This window comes from Plecotus auritus (genome assembly GCF_963455305.1).
Source record: "Plecotus auritus genome assembly, chromosome: 12".
Classification (NCBI taxonomy): domain Eukaryota; kingdom Metazoa; phylum Chordata; class Mammalia; order Chiroptera; family Vespertilionidae; genus Plecotus; species Plecotus auritus.
Genome location: NC_137778.1, coordinates 41,550,768 through 41,572,279, shown reverse-complemented (window position 1 = coordinate 41,572,279; position 21,512 = coordinate 41,550,768).

Below are 21,512 nucleotides of genomic sequence, written 5' to 3'. Positions count from 1 at the left end.
AACATAGTAATTTACAGACCCTCAGGTGATACACAAATAAACTGATTTTCTGAAATAAATAAAACGCTCCAATATACTCATATTTATTAGGTGTGCAATGTGTTGTGCACGCACATGCGCACTGTAGGGGATGCTACTGGTAAAAATAGAGCTCTGTGAATCACGGCTCACTGGGTTGTAAGACCAATTCAAGACTCGGCTCTAGATAACTCTAGAAGGGCCCACTGACCAATTCCCTGCTTCCCACGGAAGGGACAACCATTAAGCTGCCATCTCCAAGGTTTCACAGGTTTTTGCAATGACACATCCATCTCTGTTGCCCTGGTGTGGTAGCCAACTGGTAATTTTGTTGTTGAGTAAATGTATTGTGTTAGCTCAGTCTCTTTCCTGAGCAGGTCTTGGGACATCTGCCTAAGGCAGTGGTCGGCAAACTCATTAGCCAACAGAGCCCAATATCAACAGGACAACGACTGAAATTTCTTTGGAGAGCCACATTTTTTAAACTTAAACTTCTTCTAACGCCACTTCTTCAAAATAGACTCGCCCAGGCCGTGGTATTTTGTGAAAGAGCCACACTCAAGGGGCCAAAGAGCCGCATGTGGCTAGCGAGCCGCAGTTTGCCGACCACTGGCCTAAGGCATCTATAGTGCAGTAAAAAAAAATAAATAAATAAAATAAAAAAAATTAAAAAGCCTTTGAATTGGTACACAAGGAGCCAGAAAGCAGGGATGGAGGCCCCGTTCTATTATTAAGCAGCTATGTGATACCGAGCCAGTCTTTCCTCTTCCCCCTCTGAGCTGAGTTCTTTTTGTTTTCAAAGCCAGGATGATCACTTCCTTTAAGAATGCAAGATTGAAACTGTGAAAACGCTTGCTAAATTGGGAAGTGCCATCTGAAAGGTAATTGCTGTTTTCAGTATTTACACCCAGGGTCTCTCTGTGGGTGAACACTGCTTCTTTTTTCTTCTTCTTTTTTCCTCAATGCACTCATGGACCGTTAACTGGGTTGCTGTGAGAATGATACATCTCTGGGAGGAAATTAAAAAATCCAACACAGGTGACTGCACCGAACCCTGTTTTTAACTCCATGATAATCCGAGAATAACCATTTGCTCTTGTGGAAGTGTATCCGGCCCAAATACCTGAATCAAAGCTTTAGAGATTTCTCTTTTTCTTTACGGAAGACTGCGGGCCACGGGCACTGCTTGAAATAGCGGGCCCTGGGGAATGATTTCCATTCTGATCTCCTTCTGAAATGTTTCAGCGAAGAGAATAATTTCCATAGATTTCTTCTTACTGCCACGTTTAATAAAGGCCTTCCCGGCGCCATCGCTTCATTTAAGGGAGGTGTGGGTTTCCGGGCCACTGTCTGCCTGCTGGCTTCCGCGAGATGCCCCCTTTTCTCTGGTGCATCATTTCTATTTCTTGGCTGGTTACTAGTGTGGAAGGTGCCGAGTGGATAATGTTCGACAGATTTTAAGTGAAAAAGGAAGATTCCTGCTGGATTTGAATGAGATCATCTTGAAGGCTTTCATCTACCACAATCCTTTCCCCGTGAGCTGAGTTGGAAAAGGGACGTTGGTAGAAAAATAAAAAAGATGATGAAACGGAGGGGGGGGGGTGGGGAGAGGGAAGCTGGTGGTTAACCAATACTCAGCCACTGTGTGATCAGCTCACAAGCTGGCTTCTAGGTCAGCATTTCAGTGCCAAGGGGCTCAGCCTCTCCTCTCCTTCTCCTCTTCTCCTTCACCCTGTCGACCAGGGGTGGGGAACCTTTGTTCTTTCTGCCAAGGGCCATTTGGATATTTATGACATAATTCGTGGGCCATTCAAAAGTTACCAGCTTAAAAATTCGCCTGCTGTACTTAGTCAAACATTTAATTAACTCACCCCTGATGCCTTGGCAAGGCCAGGCCAAATGACTTAGAAGGCCTTAGATGGCCCACGGGCCAGACATCCCCCACCCCTGCTATATACCAAGATCTACACGGATTCTCATTATCGCCTGAAAAGGGAAGGGGTGGGGGAACTCAGAAGTGGGAATTTTATTGGACCCATTAGAGGACGGCATCTTAAGTATTAGTCCGTGAAAGTGTTACAATAGAGAGAAGGGTAAGAAAGGATGGACAGGAAACTTGCTCTGCCCTTTCCTTGGTGGTGCTAAGAGCATGTGCTCAGCGTTGCCCCACATTTGCTGAGCCCCAGGGACAAAAGCCTGGCCTGCGTGTTACGGATGAAGTGGAAGATGCACACAGTGACGCCCAGCAGGCAGCAGACAACATTCCTTTCTGTCTCCGAGCTTTAGCAGAGCCTTCAAAAGCCCTCGCGGGGCTGTGAAGTACCTCCCATACTGCAGTGCAGATCCAGGTGACCTGTGACAGCTGTTTAGAAACATGTTTTGAAACCACTTCTGAAAGCCAAGGTTCATTACTCACCACTTGCAACTCTAAGGGAGAGGGTCAAGAATGTGCGAGGTTTGATGAGGCTGTGGAGAGGATCTGCTTGGAGAGGATAGTAAGTGCATTGTGCGGTCCCCACTCCTTGGATAAGGGCAAGGTGGCAGATGGGGTGGGGTTAGGGATGCTCTGACACAAGCCAACACTCGGAGAATGTCAACAACACCTAGGGCTATCCATGTACCACCTCACCAGTGAGCCAAAATGTAGTATTTAGAGCAAACATCATTTCATTGTTATGTCTAGCCTTGCATTTTTTGGTTCTTTTTATTATTTTTTTGCTAAAGTGAATTAAATACATTATTCTTTTTGGATTCTTTTCCCTTTTTTCCAATTGAATTTATTGGGGTGACATAGGTTAATAAAACGACATCGGTTTCAGGTGTACAATATTATACCACACCATCTGTATATTGTATCATGTGTTCACCACCCCAAGTCAAGCCTCCTTCCATCACCATTTACCCTCTTCCACTTCCCCACCCCCTTTCCCTCTGGCAAGGCTATACGGATTCTAACAGCCATGCAGAGAAATACTTTTTTCAGCAGATAAATATCAGTGAATAATTCATGGTGAGTAGTTAACAACTCATTTGACATGTCTAGTCAATGGTAGAGATTCCTTAAATATTTATGGATTTACTAGAGGCCCGGTGCACGAATTCGTGCATGAGTAGGGTCCAGCCAGCCAGCCCTAATTGGGGCCGATCGGGCCAGGCTGGCTTGGGGGAGGGACTGCAGGCAGTTGGCCAGCTGGCCCTGCCCCCTGGTTGAACTCCCAGTTGAACTCCTGGTAGAGGGGACCATTTGCATATTAGGCTTTTATTATTTAGGATGAACTGCTGTTGGATTTTAGGTAGAACTGGCAAACTGGTAGGATGGCTCGAGAGAAGCCTATTTTCAGGGCATTAAGGAGCATCTCATGAAGGAACTACCTCAGGGAAGTAGGACCCAGGGATGAAGACCTCACCCTTATGACAAAATCGAGGTCCTCAGACTAGCATCTTGAGGACGGTGCTGGCTAGCTATCTTAGACACATACCTGGGAACGGGGGAAAGAAGGGCCTGTAAATACAAACGGAAAGAGAAGTTTCACCCGCACTGAAATGCATGGGTAGGGAGACTCTAAAAGGGTACAACCCCAAAGAGAACAGTATGTTCTTCTCAACACCACCCTCTCCTGCACCGTGTCCTTGCTCTGGGAAGACCAACGTGAAGCTTTGAGGATGCAGAAAGGCCCCCAAAGGGGAGATCCTGACGCTGCTGAATTCCTGGATTAAAAACAGACCCAACTGGAAATTTTCCAGAGAGTTCCAGAGATTTATTGGCATGGCAGTGAAGAATTCGTCATTTTGTAAGTGCCACCCTTCTATAATATTTCCATGGTCAAAATTCCATTCTATTTTCAATTTCTTGTTCCACAAAAGAGATTTATAAGGCAACGAAACCCTGAAAATGCAGTCTGTTGGCCTAATATGCCACTAGAGAGTTAAAAAAAAAGAAAAAAGAAAGAAAGCAAAGGCCAACGCAAACACCTGTGGCTCCACGCCCCAGTGTTTTATTTCCTCCAATAAAGCTGCCAGCCATGAACAGCTGCACATTTTTCCAACAGGTTCTCCTTTTAGGGGTGTTTGGTGAGCACAGCGCTGTTCCAGGTGTCATTGTCTTCTCATGTCCTGGCATCCAAAGTGGATCATCTGCATGACAGATGATTGCTCGGATTTTGGCAGGGAAGGGCCGCTCTGCTGAGGGAAGATACCAGGAAAGGGACCTGCCACTGAGCGCCCCCCCAACGTAGCTCTCATCTGCTGGGCTGGCGTCTTTGGACTCCTCTCTGCGTCCGCGGGCAGAGGCCCTGGGTCCAGGCGTTCATATCGCAGCTGCGGCAATAAACAGGCAGCTAAGTTCCCCTTCCTGCTGGAGTTAAACCGCCTTTGTGTTCATCCGTTGCAGACACGTTTGCTATATAAATGGAACAGACTGGCTGAGAAACTCAAAGTGGGTCAGTGATGACACCTCTTAATATCCCCCTGGTTCTTTTGAGTGTCCCAGGAAATGGAAGCACAGCCTCCCATGGAACTGATGGAGCTCTGCACGTACATAATCTGCCCTTAATACCCTCCAGCAGCCTGGAGTGTCGGTTGAAGGATAAAGTAGGTAAAAAGATAAATATGGCTTTGGGCCAGTGGTCGGCAAACCGCGGCTCGCGAGCCACATGCCGGCTCTTTGGCCCCTTGAGTGTGGCTCTTCCACAAAATACCACGGCCTGGGCGAGTCTATTTTGAAGAAGTGGCGTTAGAAGAAGTTTAAGTTTAAAAAATTCGGCTCTCAAAAGAAATTTCCATCGTTGTACTGTTGATATTTGGCTCTGTTGACTAATGAGTTTGCCGACCACTGCTTTGAGCAAAAGAATGGCAGCCTGAGTGGGTCATTATTCACTCCAGTTGGGAATGTACTCCAAGGAAGAAATGAGCTCAGGAAGAAAGGGTTTCCATGTGAGAAACAAGGGAGAATACAGAAACGTGCAGACTTGCAGAGTTGGAAGTGCGTTTCGTTCTTCATCTCTGGCAGGTAAACGATTCTCCAACTAAGGTCAAACCTAAAGGTAAACAGCAAATCAAGGGTGTGGTACACTCAACCTTGGGACGAAGACTAAATCAAAGACAGAAATGCCAAAACTTTCCGCAAGTTGCTTTTACTAAGTGGCCCTCAGTAAGGCCTTCCATTTGGACACGAGTTCTTGAAGATGAGAGCACACTGTTGGGTCTCATGGCAGCCTGACAAACTCAGAGGTCCTCAATTTAGCCCAGCGAGAGGGAGGGGGGCATATCTCAAGAGGAATTGTGAGTTTGGCTATTGTCCCGTAGAGCTGGCGAGAATGAAAGAGATAAAAACTAGCAATGTTTTTGAGAGAGATGTGTTACCAAAGTGCCATGCATCTTGATGAAAAAGACTACGTATTCTAGACCTAAAACTTCCTTTAGTCCCCCAACTCTTAGAGGAAGAGAATTTGTTTAAGGACCAGAAAGGCATACCCCAATGCCTTCATAGGCTGTAATCAGAGGGAATATTATCCAAGAAAAAGCCAAGTGCCCTGGAGTGCAATGGACAGAATTGTTAATTCCGAGAGAGAGAGAGAGAGAGAGAGAGAGAGAGAGAGAGAGAGAGAGAGAGAGAGAGAGAGAGAGAGAGAGAGAGACATGGATGTGTGAGAGAAACATTGACCAGCTGCCTCCCACACGTGCCTATAACCTAGCTATGTGTCCCGAGGGGGAATCAAACCCACAACCTTTCAGTGGACAGGACCATGCTTCACCCAGCTGAGCGGACCGGCTAGCTATGTGTCCTGAGGGGGAATCAAACCCACAACCTTTCAGTGGACAGGACCATGCTTCACCCAGCTGAGCGGACCGGCCTGCCTGCAGTGGGCTGTTTTTGAATACTGGGTGTATATCACTTTCAGTCATGAAAATAGAAATCATAAAGGTGGGAAACTAAAGTGCCAAGTTCTAATACAACAACATCATAGCATGCTAACCAGCCTGCGGATGGTAAGGAGTGGTATCGCGTCACAAGGCACAGGAGCAGCCAGCAGAGCACTGCCGGCTGGAGCTATTCTGATTGATCACACACGGCCATCTCTGAGCTGCCTGATTAATCTCCATGGCTCGCAAAGAAGAAGTTGAAAGTGACCTAGAAAAGAGAAAAAAAGGACAGCGGAGTCGTGGCAAAAGGCTCTTCTCTCTGGAAACCTAAGAACATCTTTGTACCCAGTGGGAAGCAGTTTGATGAAGTCCTGTCTTCGGTGCCAGGAAAAATACCTAATAAACCCTGATTCCTGTAGGGAGGGAACAGGCAGAAATGGAAGCCTTTACACCCACTAATGGGAAACAACCGCAGAGTCTATGTGGCTTTTCAGAGGAGCTCTTAGGTATAGAAACTTACACAGTCTCTAAGATCAAAAGGGTCTTCTGAGCTCAAAACTGCCAGAAACTTGCTGGTTCAGCAGCGAATAAAAAAGGACTCAGGCTGTTTTTATAAGAACCAGAAGCATAAACATAAGGATGTTCAGAAGCTAAAGATTGTGGTAAATGTTAATATTCATAGATTATATTCATAATGCAACAGAGTCAAGAACAAGCGACATATTTTTACTAATGACCATATAACTAGGCTCTGAGAATGGAACAAGGAGTCATAAAACCGCCTAATTCAGCTCCTAAATTGCACCATGACTTTGTATGTAATGTTCAGCATCTTGGGATGTCAAATGCTCCATTTATATGAAATTCTGACTGCATTCCATGGTCTTTCCAGTCCCTTTACTTTCTAACCTTATTTGTTATTTAGTTTCTTCATCTTTTGTCACAGAGGTATATTTCATTGATATAACCATAGATAATGAATGTCTACAATAAGGCACTTTCAAAATCCAGGTATAATATTAAACACAGTTTTCAAGTCATATTAATCCAACCCAGTCAGTTATCCTAAGTGCACTTATGTAACTGTCATTCAAACCAAGAAGCAAAACATGACTAACATGTTCCGTCCCTATCACCACTGAGTCCCGACACGCCCATGTGTGTTCCCACATGGGTAGTTGGGCTCCCTCTCAAGATGGCCACCTCGGACTTCAGCATGCACGTTGCAGGGAGCAAGGTGAGCCCTGCAGTCTTTTCTTACTTGGCCCTGGGGGTCATGCCGCATCACATCCATCACATTCTCCTGGTTACAAGGCAGAAACCCACCCAGATTTAAGGGAAAGAACTGAAAGTGCTTCAGGAGTCCTCAGAGAGGCAGATGAAGTCAATGACACAGAAAATGTACTACTTTTTAAATTTAAATTTTAAAGTACTTTTTAAGTAAATGTACATTTAAAATAAATTCCTGATTATTTTCAAATTTGAATTGAAATATGTTCTCAGAAGAATAGTCCCAGAATGAAATATTAAAAGAGCATACAGTATATCTCAGAAAATGTATATGGAACAGTAAACACAGATATGCTGATAAAACTACTGGATTATAATAATTTGGGCTTCTAGGAAAAGTCCCGCCTCAGTCAGGGAAATTAGATTATTTAAAATTAGACAATTTAAATTTATATCAGAGGACAATGAATAGCACCTTTAACACTATAGGAAAGCAAACATGAGCTAAGAATTTTAACCCAACTGTTATAAATATGCAAGTATACTGTATTTCCACAATAACTTCCTCAGAAAATAGTTTCCATACACACTTCTTGAGGAATCTACTAAAGAATTAGATTCAATTATCAAGTCACAGAATACACATCAATCAAAGTACTTGTGATGAATACAAAGATCCATTTTCTTTCAGAACCGAGACTAATAAAGGTTATAGAAAAAGAGATAAGTGGTTACAATAATGGTTATAAAGGAGAATAAGTATGTCATAACCATATGCTCTGATCGTGTAAGAAGGTTATAACCATCAAAAAAGAAGAAGAAAGTGAGCGGGTCACCTGGAAGGTAGAATAAATGCTTGATTCCTTTATAGTTATTGCGGGTAAAATGTATTTTTTTACATCAAATGCCATGGAAAGAGAGGGGAGAGGAAAACTGGTTAATAACTCATTTCCTTATTGCTCACAGTAGGGGGACAACAGCTAAGGATAGCAATCAAGAAAGATTATTACCTTTAAACAGAGTTATTATGCAAAAGTAAATATCTAAATAAAAATCTTCCTAAATAGAAAAATAAAGATTGAACAAATAAATCAACTCCATAATAAAATGCTATCTATATAAAATGGTCAGCACAGAACAGAGGGCAAATCCTATATAATAAAGAGGTAATATGCAAATTGACCATCACTCCAACACACAAGATGGCTGCCCCCTTGTGGTCAAAGATGGTTGCCCCCATGTGGACACAAGATGGCTGCCACAAGATGGCCAGCAGGGGAGAGAAGTTAGGCACGACCAGGCCGGCAGGGGAGGGCAGTTAGGGGTGACTGGGTTGGCAGGGGAGGGCAGTTAGGGGCAACCAGGCCTGCAGGGGAGGGCAGTTGGGGGGGGGACCATGCCTGCAGAGGAGGGCAGTTAGGGGCAATCGGGCCAGCAGGGGAGGGCAGTTAGGGGTGACCAGGCTGGCAAGGGAGGGAAGTTAGGGGTTACCGGGCCAGCAGGGGAGGGCAGTTGGGGGCGACTAGGCCTGCAGGGGAGGACAGTAAGGGGTGGTGACCAGGCCTGCAGGGGAGGGCAATTAGGGGTGACCAGGTTGGCAGGGGAGGGCAGTCAGGGTTGACCAGGCTGGCAAGGGAGGGCAGTTAGGGGTGACCAGGCTGGGAGGGGAGAAGTTAGGCATTGATCAGGCTGGCAGGGGATTGGTTAGGGGGTGATCAGACTGGCAGGCAGAAGCGGTTAGGGGCAATCAGGCAGGCAGGCTGGCGAGCGGTTGGAAGCCAGCAGTTCTGGACTGTGAGAGGGATCCCAGATTGTAGAGGGTACAAGCTGGGCTAAGGGACACACCCCCCATGCACGAATTTCATGCACTGGGCCTCTAGTATATCAATAATATCTAACATGTAAACAAGCCTAACTTACCTATTAAGTAGAAAGATTTTTATATTGACTAACATGCAGCCTATTAGATAACAAAGTATCAAAGTGATTTAGAAGGGACTAGTCAACTAAAATATGGTACTTCCACTGAGACAGAGCAATAAGAGGTTGTGAATGTCATAAAATGCAGATGATTCCAGTTCTCCTGAATAGCAAACTTCCTAAATCTTATCTCCACTATCTCCTTTCTTTATTGTACTGTTTTATTGCACCTATAGGTATTATTCTGGAGTATGTTTTAAATTTTTAATTATTTATATATTGCATAGCGTATTTTTTGTTGTTAATCCTCATAGGAGGATATTTTTTTCCATTGATTTTCTAGAGAGAGTGGAAGGGAGGCAGGGAAGGAGGGGAATTGAGAGAGAGAAACATCAATGTGAGAGAGAACATCGATTGGTTGCCTCCCACATTTGATCCAACTGGGCCAGGGATCAAACCTGCAACCCAGGCACATGCCACCCTTGACCAAGAATCAAACCTGAGACCCTTTGGAGCTTGGGCTAACACCCTAACTACTGAGGAACACTGTCCAGGGCTGCATAGCATATTTTTACAAATGTGTACCATTGAACCTTAATTACCTTGCCCATGATTTTCATGGAGTATACATTCTTATTATACCATACTAGCACTACTTTTTGCTAAGGAATACATTTCTTTTGAATTAGGTATTATTCTTTGTTGCTTGTGGTGAGTTCTGAAACCCACCAAAGCACCTATGTTGCTATTGTTACATTTTGTAGGATTTCATGTTTGACATCCATAGTCTGTGCCTTGGTATGTAGACATATGGTAATACTAGAGGCCCAGTGCATGGATTCGTGCACATTAAAAGGAAATTAATTAGAAGGTAGCCAGCAGGGCAGGACTGGGCGAGATGGGCCTGACACACTCTGGAACCAACCTACTGCTGGTCCCTCCCTGGCCAGCCGCACCTGGGGCGGCGCCAGGGCTCAAAGGGCATCTGCGGAGTGAGCAGGGTCCCTCTGGTAGGTGGGGTCCCTCAGCCTGGCCTGCAGGGATCAGGCCGAAACCAGCAGTCTGACATCCCCTGAGGGGTCTTGGAGTGCAAGAGGGCACTCTGCAAAGTTGCTGTTGCTCGGCAGCTCCTGCATTGAGCATCTGCCCCCTGGTGGTCATTGTGTATCATAGCTACTGGCTGGTCGGCTGGTCGCTTAGGCTTTTATATATGTAGATAATTGCTATTTCTGATTCTCTAATTATACTTTCAAAGTGATCAACAGGAACCCTGCACATCATTAGTTTTTTGTTGCTGTTTTGTTTTTTTTACAGACCTCTCTTTTCATTCCTAGGTTATTAGTGAAGTTCTATATAATACATACAGTTTCTATGCTCATATCAGGACACATTTCTTCCTTTAAAATAATATCTATAAATAGTTAGGCCAAAAATGTATTCTCCCTAATAATTTTCTCAATAATTTTGGGAAGTGGGTGTCCTTATCATTATTAACCAAAATTAAAATGTGGTGAAGAAAAATGGGTTTATGCCAAAGAAAGCAATTACTCTCTTAAAAACTAGGAGTACCATCACATGAAAATCCTAAAGGAAAAAACTAAGTTAGCAAGGCACATCTGACTCAATTGGTCACATTTCTGAATCTGTAAAGATTTTTTTAAAAATTACTAAACTCAATATACTTGGTGATACCCACAGACAAGAACACCGGCATCTTCTGGTTTCTAGTTTCCTTCTTACTTCAAAAGATAACCTGACACCCAATGAGACACTTGTAGATGTTGATACACGAGCAACGATTTTTAAATTTTACAGCTTAGAAAAGCATTTACAATCACTCTGATAGGCATATGTGTTCCTTGAATATAGAACTTTCATTCTTTTGTCTTCAGCATTTAGCACCATGTTTGGTAAATAACTGCTCAGTGAACATGCACTGAATTAAAGAATAAATGTGCAGGACGTCATCTCTAGATAGAAGAGCCATAGCAATATGGTTTTTGCCGGGCTCCAACAACGTAAGAAATTGTGTGCTTGCATTTCTGCATGAAAAAGTGAGGTGTGTTAATGCCTCTCAACAGTTATGACATGGAGCTGAATTAGTAGAAATACTACTAATGGGTCTAATGCATTCCGACTGCATCTGATTGCTGTGTCCAGCACCTACCACGGTAGCAGTGGGGATAAATGATTAATGGATAAGAAGATGATTAATGTGGCCATTTATTACTGAGAAAATAAAAACACATGCAGCTTTGACTGAGATAACATGGAATCTTAATGTATTTTTTAAATTGTTGAGTATGAAATAGCAAATACAGAGGACGGACCCCACTGATTTTTTTTTTAAGTTAAATCTCTGATTATGTAATAAACAGGTTTGCTTGCCTCTCACTCGATATAAATCAGTACCTATGGTGAAAGGAACAGAATGCACCTACTCCGATCCTAACTGCATTTTCCCGGAGAAGCAAGAATCCTTTGCCAGGAATCAGAGGGATGGCAGTGTCACAACCAAACGCGTGTAAGGGCAATTTAACTGAAGTCTCTCGCATATTTCTGAGCGCCACTGGTAACCCTGTTGGCTGATGATGTCTGTGTCCCTGTTCAGTGCTCACGCATGCTCCTTGTGCTTTGCCACAAAGCACCTGGGGATGATTTCGCTGGCTTGGGGATCAGTAGTCTCCAGTCAAGGATGTAAGGAATAAAGTTCAAAAGCCAGGAGAAAACTTTGTGATACGATTTCAGCAATTCTGCATTTCATCACCAGTTACATGCTTCACTTTCTATGTCTTTCCAAATAGCAGTCTCTTTGTCCGCCGTCGGGGATCCGTGCTGCTGCAAGCTCACACGGGTGTGAAATGGTAACATTTCGCTTCCTGAATTTTGAGAGCAAAGTCTGGCATGCTCAGTTGCATGCCAGTGAATTTGTGGGAATGGCCAACGGGCACCTTTCTCTCCAGTGATGTGACAAAGGATGTTTAAGTAGGAACAAGGAATATTTAAACAAATCAAACTGTACATGTTTGGAAAACATACATCAGTCTTATTGTTGGTTGTTTTTTCCTACCATATTCAGACCTTTCTAGTCCGCCTAGTGAATTGCATTTCCCTCTTTTTTTAAAAAATATATATATTTTATTGTTTTTTTACAGAGAGGAAAGGAGGAGGATAGAGACTCAGAAACATCAATAAGAGAGAAACATCAATCAGTGAGGTTGTGCCCACAACCAAGGTACATGCCCTTGACCAGAATTGAACCTGGGACCCTTGAGTCCGCAGGCTGATGCTCTATCCACTGAGCCAAACCAGTTAGGGCTGCATTTCCCTCTTGCCTCCCAGTGGCCAAGACCCTTCTCCCACCTGTGCATGCGGTCTCCTCACTTCTCTTTTGTTTACTGGTCAAGTTCTCCATCGTGTTGTAGACTGGACACTGTTCTCCTCCCAGAACCACCTCAGTCCCACTTACACTTCTGAGTGTCTTCTTGCACTCACGGGTAGTCTTCTTGCTGCTTCCTGATTGTAAGTAAACAGACTGCATGTCCTTGTCTCTGCAATGGTAACGAGACTCCGAATGACGAGGGCTACGTCTTATAATTATTTTATTGTTTGCCACTTCACTACACTGAGTGGTAAACATGAAATTCAATGAATGTTTTTGAACCGAAATAAACATAACTTGAAGAATGCATTTTATATTAGAAAACCGTAATCAAAAGCTTTATGAAACAATGCTTTGAGATGGAGGGGAAATAAAGTGGACATTGTAGCATAACAGGGGCTGCTAAACAGAAAGCTGCTGCTGTAATTACAGAAGTTGTGTACCCCAACGAGGAGGTTAACACAGGTCAGGCCTTCTGTTTTGGTTTCTACTGCTGTTTAATGAACCTCAAAACTTACACCAACAGTAGCCCTTCATCGTGGTCCTTGGCATTGTGGCTGGTCTGGGTGTGTTTGGGTGGACCCCCTGTTCTCTGTCGCGGGGACTGAGCTACCATCAGCTGGCAGCCACCGTGAGCTGCAGATCCCCGGGATGGCGGGCCCACACGTCTGACAGGGCTGCTGGCTGGAAACTCTTCAAGGCTGTTGACCAAGGGGGTGCTGCGGGGTTCATCCGTGTGGCCTTTTGCTATGGCTTTGGGACAGTAGTGTCTCTCTCCCTATCAGTAGAGGGGACCTCTCCCGCAAGCTCGGGTTTTTCATAGAATATGATAGTTGGATTTCAATATGCAATGTTCCAAGTGTTGCAGGCAGAAGCCACACTCTCTTTGGGCACACACGGCACCGCTTCCAGTGGGTGCTGTTGGTTAAGACAAGGCATCATTCCAGCCAAGGAGAAATAGGGAGATGGAGGCCATTTCTCCATAGGAGGAAGGGCACGACTCTGCTGTCATCTTGTTCAAAAACATCCTTGGTTTACGGCCAAGTCTTGGGCATTCAACACATGTCTACCTCTCTGGTTGGATATTTTGAAGTTAGACTTTTTCACATTTTAACAGTTAGTACAAATGACTAAACTGGATTTTTCCATCTTGCACTCAGATGGCTCAAGCATGATTTCAGTGAGAGATATTTCATGATAGTAATGTGCCTTACCAGCTTAGCGTTAAGCAAGTATAACTCCTTTCCTTCGTATACTTGTACTATCATATACATTTTTGTTCATCTTTTCACCTGTCCACTGGAGATGAGAGGCAGAGTTCTTACAGACTATGCAACCCAAACAGTGGTCCCAGGCAACATGTCAATCATCAGCATATGTCATTAAAAGCTAGAATACCTTCAGGCCATTGCTTATGGTTTTGTGTCCAGTTTGATGGACCTGGCTGACATCTTCCCCCGCCGCCCCCTGAGGTTCCTAAGGAGTCCCAAGGTTTTTAACACTAACAGCACTTTGAGTTCCTGAAGTGCTTGGATATAATGTTACAGAAACCACAGAAAACTAAAAGCACCATCAGAAGGTATCAGCGCTGGCTGGAGAGTCCAGCATATTTTATTGGGGTTAACACTATAAAGGACAAGGTAAGGTAATTGTGGTTCCTTGTAAAAAAGACTGTCATTGTGGCTGGACTTGGGAGAACAGTATTTTCCATCATAAACTAAAATTTAAAAAAAACCTATAAAGATAGTTGTACATTTTCTTTCACACTGACCCTATGATTTAAAATGTATAATTTGGAGAAAAATGTATGTATAAGTAAATTATAATACTTATATATAATTATAGGACATAATTATTGGCTCAGGGAAACAGAAAGTACATTATTAAACCAGCTTTGTAATTTCTATTACATTTTTATTAATTGGTTTAAACAATTCTTTACTTGGAAGTCAATTTGAGTGGGCATTTAAAGCAACACTTCCATAGCTGTAAATTCTAACACTACTGCACTGGAGTGGGGAGAAGGGGGGGCAGAAGGCCAGAACCACAAGGATGCGAAAAACAAAAGGCCAAGACACATTGAGGAAAACTTCTGGGAGTAAAGTAACTCTCGGGCTGCAAATTTAAGGGTTAAATTAAATGCACTCAAGCTCCCAAGCTCATGTGTATGAAAAATAAGTGGAGCCTTAGGGCAAGTCTTTGTGGGGAAGATAAGAATGGGATGGCTAGACCAGTCCTGCACAGAGGGACAGGAAAGGAAAAACAAGTGTTGTCTCCTACCTAGAATTAAATATGTTTTAATCCAAGTTTAATCCAAGTCAGCCAAGTTTTATCTCCAAGATACTAAACTTCCGACTTTTAGTTCTTCTGTTGTCACGTCACAATAAACATTCACCCAACGGGAGGCGAAAAAGCACTGCTCTGCGTGAATTGAGCTGCCCTTTCAAATCCGTTTCTGACACCCAGTTGGGTCTGATTTTGGTGGAGGTCCCAGGTACTCTGAAGTTAGATTTCACAGGAAGTCGAGATTCTCTTTCTTGAGCCCAGTGGAATTCCTGAGCAGTGTAAATCCCTTTGAAGTCAGGTTGATATGCCAACATGGAATCAAATTTTGTGAACTTCAAAGTTCCCTCTGTTGTAGGGGACATCCTGGTGAGGCTAGTTATTGCAAAAAGAAATGAGACTACGACCCGAACATTTTAACTAGCTTGGTTTCCAAAGTGGTACGTAAGTTTTCGCATTTGGTGAACATTCATCTTTTATATGCTCTAGATATTTAATGCTATAGTAGCATTACTATTATATTCCACAGTTTTACTTGATTTTATGCCATAAATGTTGGATGACCTTACTTTAAATGGGAATTTTACTTTCCTTTTTTTCTTACATGGAAATTTTGAAGGAGCATAGAATTTAGAATCTTTGAAACTTTAAGAAGACCTCAGCTATGTGTTTTTGGACAAGCTGCATTCAAAAATTAATGTAAAAGTTTTTATAAGAAAGAAATCACAGGGTATGTTTAAGTGTATAACATCCAGTTATGATCCATTTAAAGCCTTGGATTAAGGTTCATTTCCTTCTTCTTCTTCTCTCCAGGGAACCTGGAGAATTTTTAGGGCCATGAGTGTTCAGATGAAGTGACTTTGATTCATCACCCAACGTGAGAAATACATGGGCATATAGGGTTCTACATATACTATTCTTGACTGACAGCTCGCTGAGTGCCTTGGATATGTCACCCCACTGCCTTCTGGCCGCAGTGTATTACCTTCTCTTGAGAGCCATCCAGCAATCTGCCTAAGAGGAAGCAGCTGAGGAGAAAAGAAAGAAAACCAGGAGGGGGAGCAGCCAGAAAGAGACCATACCTAGAGAGCTTTCCTTTAAAAAAAGAAAAATATTTTTATTGATTTTAGAGAGAGGAAGGGAGAGGGGGAGAGAGATAGGAACATCAATGATGAGAATCACTGATCAGCTGCTTCCAGCATACCCCCCACGTGGGGATTGAGCCCGCAACTTGGGCATGTGCCCTAACCGGGAACCCAACCATGATCTCCTGAGCCACATCGGTCGCCACCCCCCCCTTTTTTTTTAATTGCTAAGAATTGAAAGTGAAGAAAACACTAGGAGATGATGTAAGAGAAGGACCCCAAGGAGCACTCTGGTTTAGTCACAAAGAGCTTGTGTATGATCTTGGCAAGAAGATCATAGTTGATTGAATTGACTGGTAGGTGAGAAAGCCGAAGTGTGTGGGATCCTTGTCTTCACACCATGGGGTATATGCAGCCAAATAATGTAAGACAAGCAGAACACCCAGACATCCAAAAACCATCGCATTCCTGCTCACCCCACCCCACCTTCCCCCGCCCCCAGCCCCCAGGGAAAAGACAAGGGAGTCTTTTTACCTCATTTATAAAACCGGCATACTAATACCAGGTTGACAATTGCAGAACTGTGCCTGGAATCTTAATTGGAAGCCACTGCTTATCTACCATCCCTCTGTACTATTCTTTGTTTTGCAGGAGAAAATCTGAGACTCTTGGCCGAATAAAACATGAGAAATAGAATAAGTCTGCTATCCTTTGGAAAGTATTTTCTTGAATTTGTATTCCTTTGAAGTGATAATCAGATGATGTCTTTGAAGACCAATTTTTAAAAAATTTTCCCTACAGATCACTTTATAGGTTGATACTCCCACAGAACATATTCACAGGTGCCGTGTTGGAGGCATTTTTCACATGCTCAAAATATGAATGATCTTACCAATGGGTGACAATTATTTCTATAAAAAGTACAAAAAGTTAGTAGCTGTGGCCAGCAGGGCTGGCCTTTGCTTTTAACCCTGGGGTCAGCCTGCTGTTTCTTCAAAATGAGAGACCATCTTTAATTGCTGTACCTTTGTGACCTGCCATTGTTTCTTCTCTACTGACCATGTCATATGTGTTGAAATAGTGCTTCAAGATGCTCCTGAAGTATGACTTTGGAAAATATATATTTTAGTGATTTCAGAGAGGGAGAGAGAGATAGAAACATCAATGTTGAGAGAGAGAATCATGCATCAGCTGCCTCTTGCATGGCCCCTACTGGGAATCGAGTCTCCAGCCTGGGCATGTGCCCTGACCAGGAATTGAACTGTGGCCTCCTGGTTTGTAGGTCGATGCTCAACCACTGAGTCACGCTGGCCGGGCTGAAGAGTGACTTTGATGTGTCTGATGCTAAAGACATCCAGGGAAAGTTAAAAACGTGCTGGGAAAGTAACCTTAGAGGGTTTCTATTGCAGCACTTATCCTTAATATTGCTGAAACCTCACTTTTATGTAATAGCACTGAAATCGCATTCCCAAATTTACTGTCCATTTCATATTTAAACTTTTGCCTACTTTCTGTACCAGAGAATGTCTCAAATGAAAATGTTTTGTTGAGATGGTCCATAATCAATATTGACTATTTCTTCATACATCTGGTGTAGCCAGGGCAGCGGCACCCGTTAAGCTTTGGAGTCCTGGACTCCGTTGTTTTAATTACACCAAGGCGTCAGACAGCTAATCATTCATCTCTTTATTTTTCATGGAAGTACACTCTTAATTAAAATAACAGCATAAAGCATCGAACTGTCTGCTCATTACTGAGTAAAACAAGAAGAGGGACCGACTATAGAACACTTTTAAAGAAACACAGCCACCTGAGTACAAGTTAACAACGTCCAAGTAGCCAGCCGGCCATCTGGCCGTGGCACCTGCTGCTCATTCATTGCCAGTGTTCATTGATGTGGTCTGCATGGGGGGAGGGGGAAGGGACGCAAAGAAAAATTTTCCTCACTAGAAGAATCATTCTATGGACAAGAATATATCTGTATTTTCTATATATTGATATATCTATCTATCGTATATCTGTATCTATGGATTTATCTACCTATCTGCATATATGCTTCTTTTCATTAGAAGCTCATCATTTATTACTATATTTAATTATTTTATCTTTGGATTAATAATCTGTCCTATCACTCTTGTCCCATCTTGGGGAATAGACCTGCTTGCACCTGCACACAGGTGAATTGAACTGATTTGCAAACGACCTCTCTGTCCAGTTCGGTGGAAGGAGATGCGGGGTATGTAGAAACGAACAAGACAGGGTCACTTCCTTCCATGAGGGATTCAGACAAAAACCTGAAAGTGGAGGTGAGCGTTGTCATGGTGTGGGGCCTGGTTTTAGATACAGACAGTGTGTTCTCAGTGACCTAATTACTACTTTGAATGAGGGTAGCAATTGATAAATTTTTATTATGATCACCACTCTCATTTATCTTTAACAAAATGGTAATAGTACCAAGCTTCATTTCAGTTAGTGTATTTATTTAATCCCTTACTTTGACTTAAAGAAAGTAAATCATTTGAGAATCAATGCTTATTTTTGGCTGCATCCATACAAGTAAATCAGTCTGATAAAATGATCTGAAACTAAGGTTTGAACTCAAGATACCCAATACAAATGTGTGTGTGTGTGTGTGTGTGTGTGTGTGTGTGTGAGAGAGAGAGAGAGAGAGAGAAAGAGAGAGAGAGAGTCCTTTGACACCTTAATCCTGCTCATACTGCTGGCAGGAAGGTCTTTCATAGTAATAACATATTCTTCCATGAGGGGTATGTATCATACATGTTCTTCTCTTAAGTATAGGAATTGACCTTCAAACCCTGATGGATTTAAGATTTCCTATTCAGACAAAACAGGCTAAACAATAATAGAACATGTAGACTTTCTTGAGAACACTGAAGACATTAGCATTGATAGTTTCATAATTATGGAAACTTGAGTTAAAAGTTCAAAATTTCAGCTTCATTAACCTGATAGTAAATTTTGCATCTCATATTTTCCATCCCCAGGAGGATCTGCAAATTTTTCCCTCCATCCCGACAGAACCAAGTCAGAAGGCTAGCTTGGGACAGGTGGCCACCCCTGAACCCAGAGACCAGGCCCAGCGGACAAGAACAAGACGGAGTTAGTGTGGATAGAAGGGAAAAGGAGGGTGTGCATGTGTGCAGGTCTCGCAATGACTTTCCATCCCTGACAGCGTGTTTCCCCCCGTTCCAGCTCATCCATAAGCACAGCCCCAGCCCTGATTCGAGCACAGCTGTTGTTGGCTTGGGAATGATGTTGCTTATCCATGGTGGATACTGCAAAATTGGGTTAACAGAGACCCATCATCAACATGCAGTTTCTGCATATTATAGCTTACCCGTATGGTATAAGCCAAATCATTATTAATTCACTTTGTTTTAGGACAATGCTACACAATGATATACCCAAATACAATGCTACTTCTTTTTTAAAAATATATTTTTATTGATTTCAGAGAGGAGGGGAGAGGAAGAGAGAGAGAGAAACATCAACCATGAGAGAGAATCATTGATCGACTGCCTCATGCACACCCCTTACTGGGGATTGAGCCCTGGGAATTGAACTATGACCTCTTGGTTCATAGGTTGATGCTCAACCACTGAGCCATGCCGGCCGGGCTACAATGCTATTTCTTAAGAGAATAGAACATTTTGCATGAGATGTGTCATCCAAGCCTTCTTGGCAGAACTGCTCTATTCAGCAGAAACAGAAGAATGCTCTTTCTGTAAATACAGACATCACACTTGAGGAGGAAAATATAAATCACACCATCAGTTCTAGAACAGCGCGACCCTCAAACTGTGAGTCTACCTCGTTTGTTCTATTACACACGTGAGAATTCTATATTAATCTGCCTGCTATTACCAGTGAGACCCTCAGTAACAGGTGCCGGAACGAGGGGGCTGGCAAGCACTTTGAGCTGCAGAAAGCCTGGTAAGTGGGAAAGTACGCCGAAAAGACACCAAGTGGAAAATATAATCCTCAAAAAAAGCAGGGGGGTTTCTTCGAGGCTGTAAAATAGCATCCTCTGTGGCCATCTGTGCTTTATGTTCTAACCCGAATGACATGAATAAGCGTGACTCCGAGTTGAAACAATTTCCCATCTGGCTGCCACCGCCCCATCTTTTCCTTTTGTTGTCAATGCAGCCAATGACTACTCTGGGCATAAATAAGGAATTAGTTCAGATAGTCTGCAAAGGAGAGCCCTACCAACCACACTCGGGAGAGCTACGCTAAATATACCCTCGGTTCTATATTGTCCCCAGGAAACTCAAAAACCAGAATAAAAAGGGAATCGGATGTGTCTGTTTCTGCTCAGAATTATATTTACCAGCCTACCTGCTTGATTATGGTAGGTGTCAATGTTCACCCTGTGATAGTGCCTTAAGGAATCCCCAAATGATACAATTTAAAAATAATTTATTTCCAATGTGAACTATGTCACTGGTTGATGTCCAGGTGCTGCTGTGCACATTTATCTAACAATGAAATCTGGTATCTCTCTATATAAAAGCCTAAGCGACCGTCCGACCATTTAACCATCCAACAGGTAGAGATTATGCACAATGACCACCAGGGGGCAGATGATCAATGCAGGAGCTGCCAAGCTGCGGTGACTTGGCAACTGCGGTTCTTGGGTGACACACCTGGAACCAGAGAGGAGAGAGCCCAGATTCCAGGGTGCATCACCCGAGAACCACCCTCTCACAATCCAGGACCCCTCAGAGAGCCAGTTTCGGCCCGATCCCCGCACGTCAGACCAAGGGACCCCACCTGCTGGCAGGACCCCGCTCACTCTGCAGACGCCCTTTGAGCCACGGCACTGCCCCAGGTGTGGCCGGCCGGGAAGGACTGGGGCAGGTTGGCTCCAGAGCGTGTCTGGCCCTTCTCGCCCAGTTCCGCTCCACCGGCCACCACCCAGGACCACCTGCATTAGTCCCTGCACCAGAGCCAGTGCCGCCAGCCCAAAGACCCGAGCATGAGTTTTCTTTCTGTTTCTTTTTGTTTCCCCGCCCACTCCACAGATGCCCTTCGAGCCGCAGCACTGCCCCAGGAATTCTGATTAATTTCCTTTGAATGTGTATGAATCAGTGCATCAGGCCACTAGTTCAGTGGTCAGCAAACTGCGGCTCGTGAGCCACATGCGGCTCTTTGGCCCCTTGAGTGTGGCTCTTCCACAAAATACCACGGCCTGGGCGAGTCTATTTTGAAGAAGTGGCGTTAGAAGAAGTTTAAGTTTAAAATATGTGGCTCTCAAAAGAAATTTCAATCGTCCTGTTGATATTTGGCTCTGTGGACTAATGAGTTTGCCAACCACTGCCCTAGTTTATTTCATAAATGCTATTACTTACACAGTGCTGAACAGAGGATGACTTAAAAGCAGTTCAATCCCTAACCCAAAATATTCTATTTTTCATCTGACGATCAGGTAGGTGTCAGGTATTTATAATAAAAGGCAGAGGACATGCTATGTCAAAATGAAGGCTCCTCCAAAGACCTTAAGGACTATGAGCAGGTAAATATCACAACTCATTGGCAACATCAGGGGAGTCTTCTTGGAGGAGGTGGCTTTTCACCAAATAAAGATTCAAGACTTGGTAGCACTTTGACAAATAGATATGAGAACAACATAATTACTGGACAAGGAATGCATCCAACATATAATCACTACTTAATCAATGCTAAGTAAGCCTACGTTCCGGTTTCCAAAC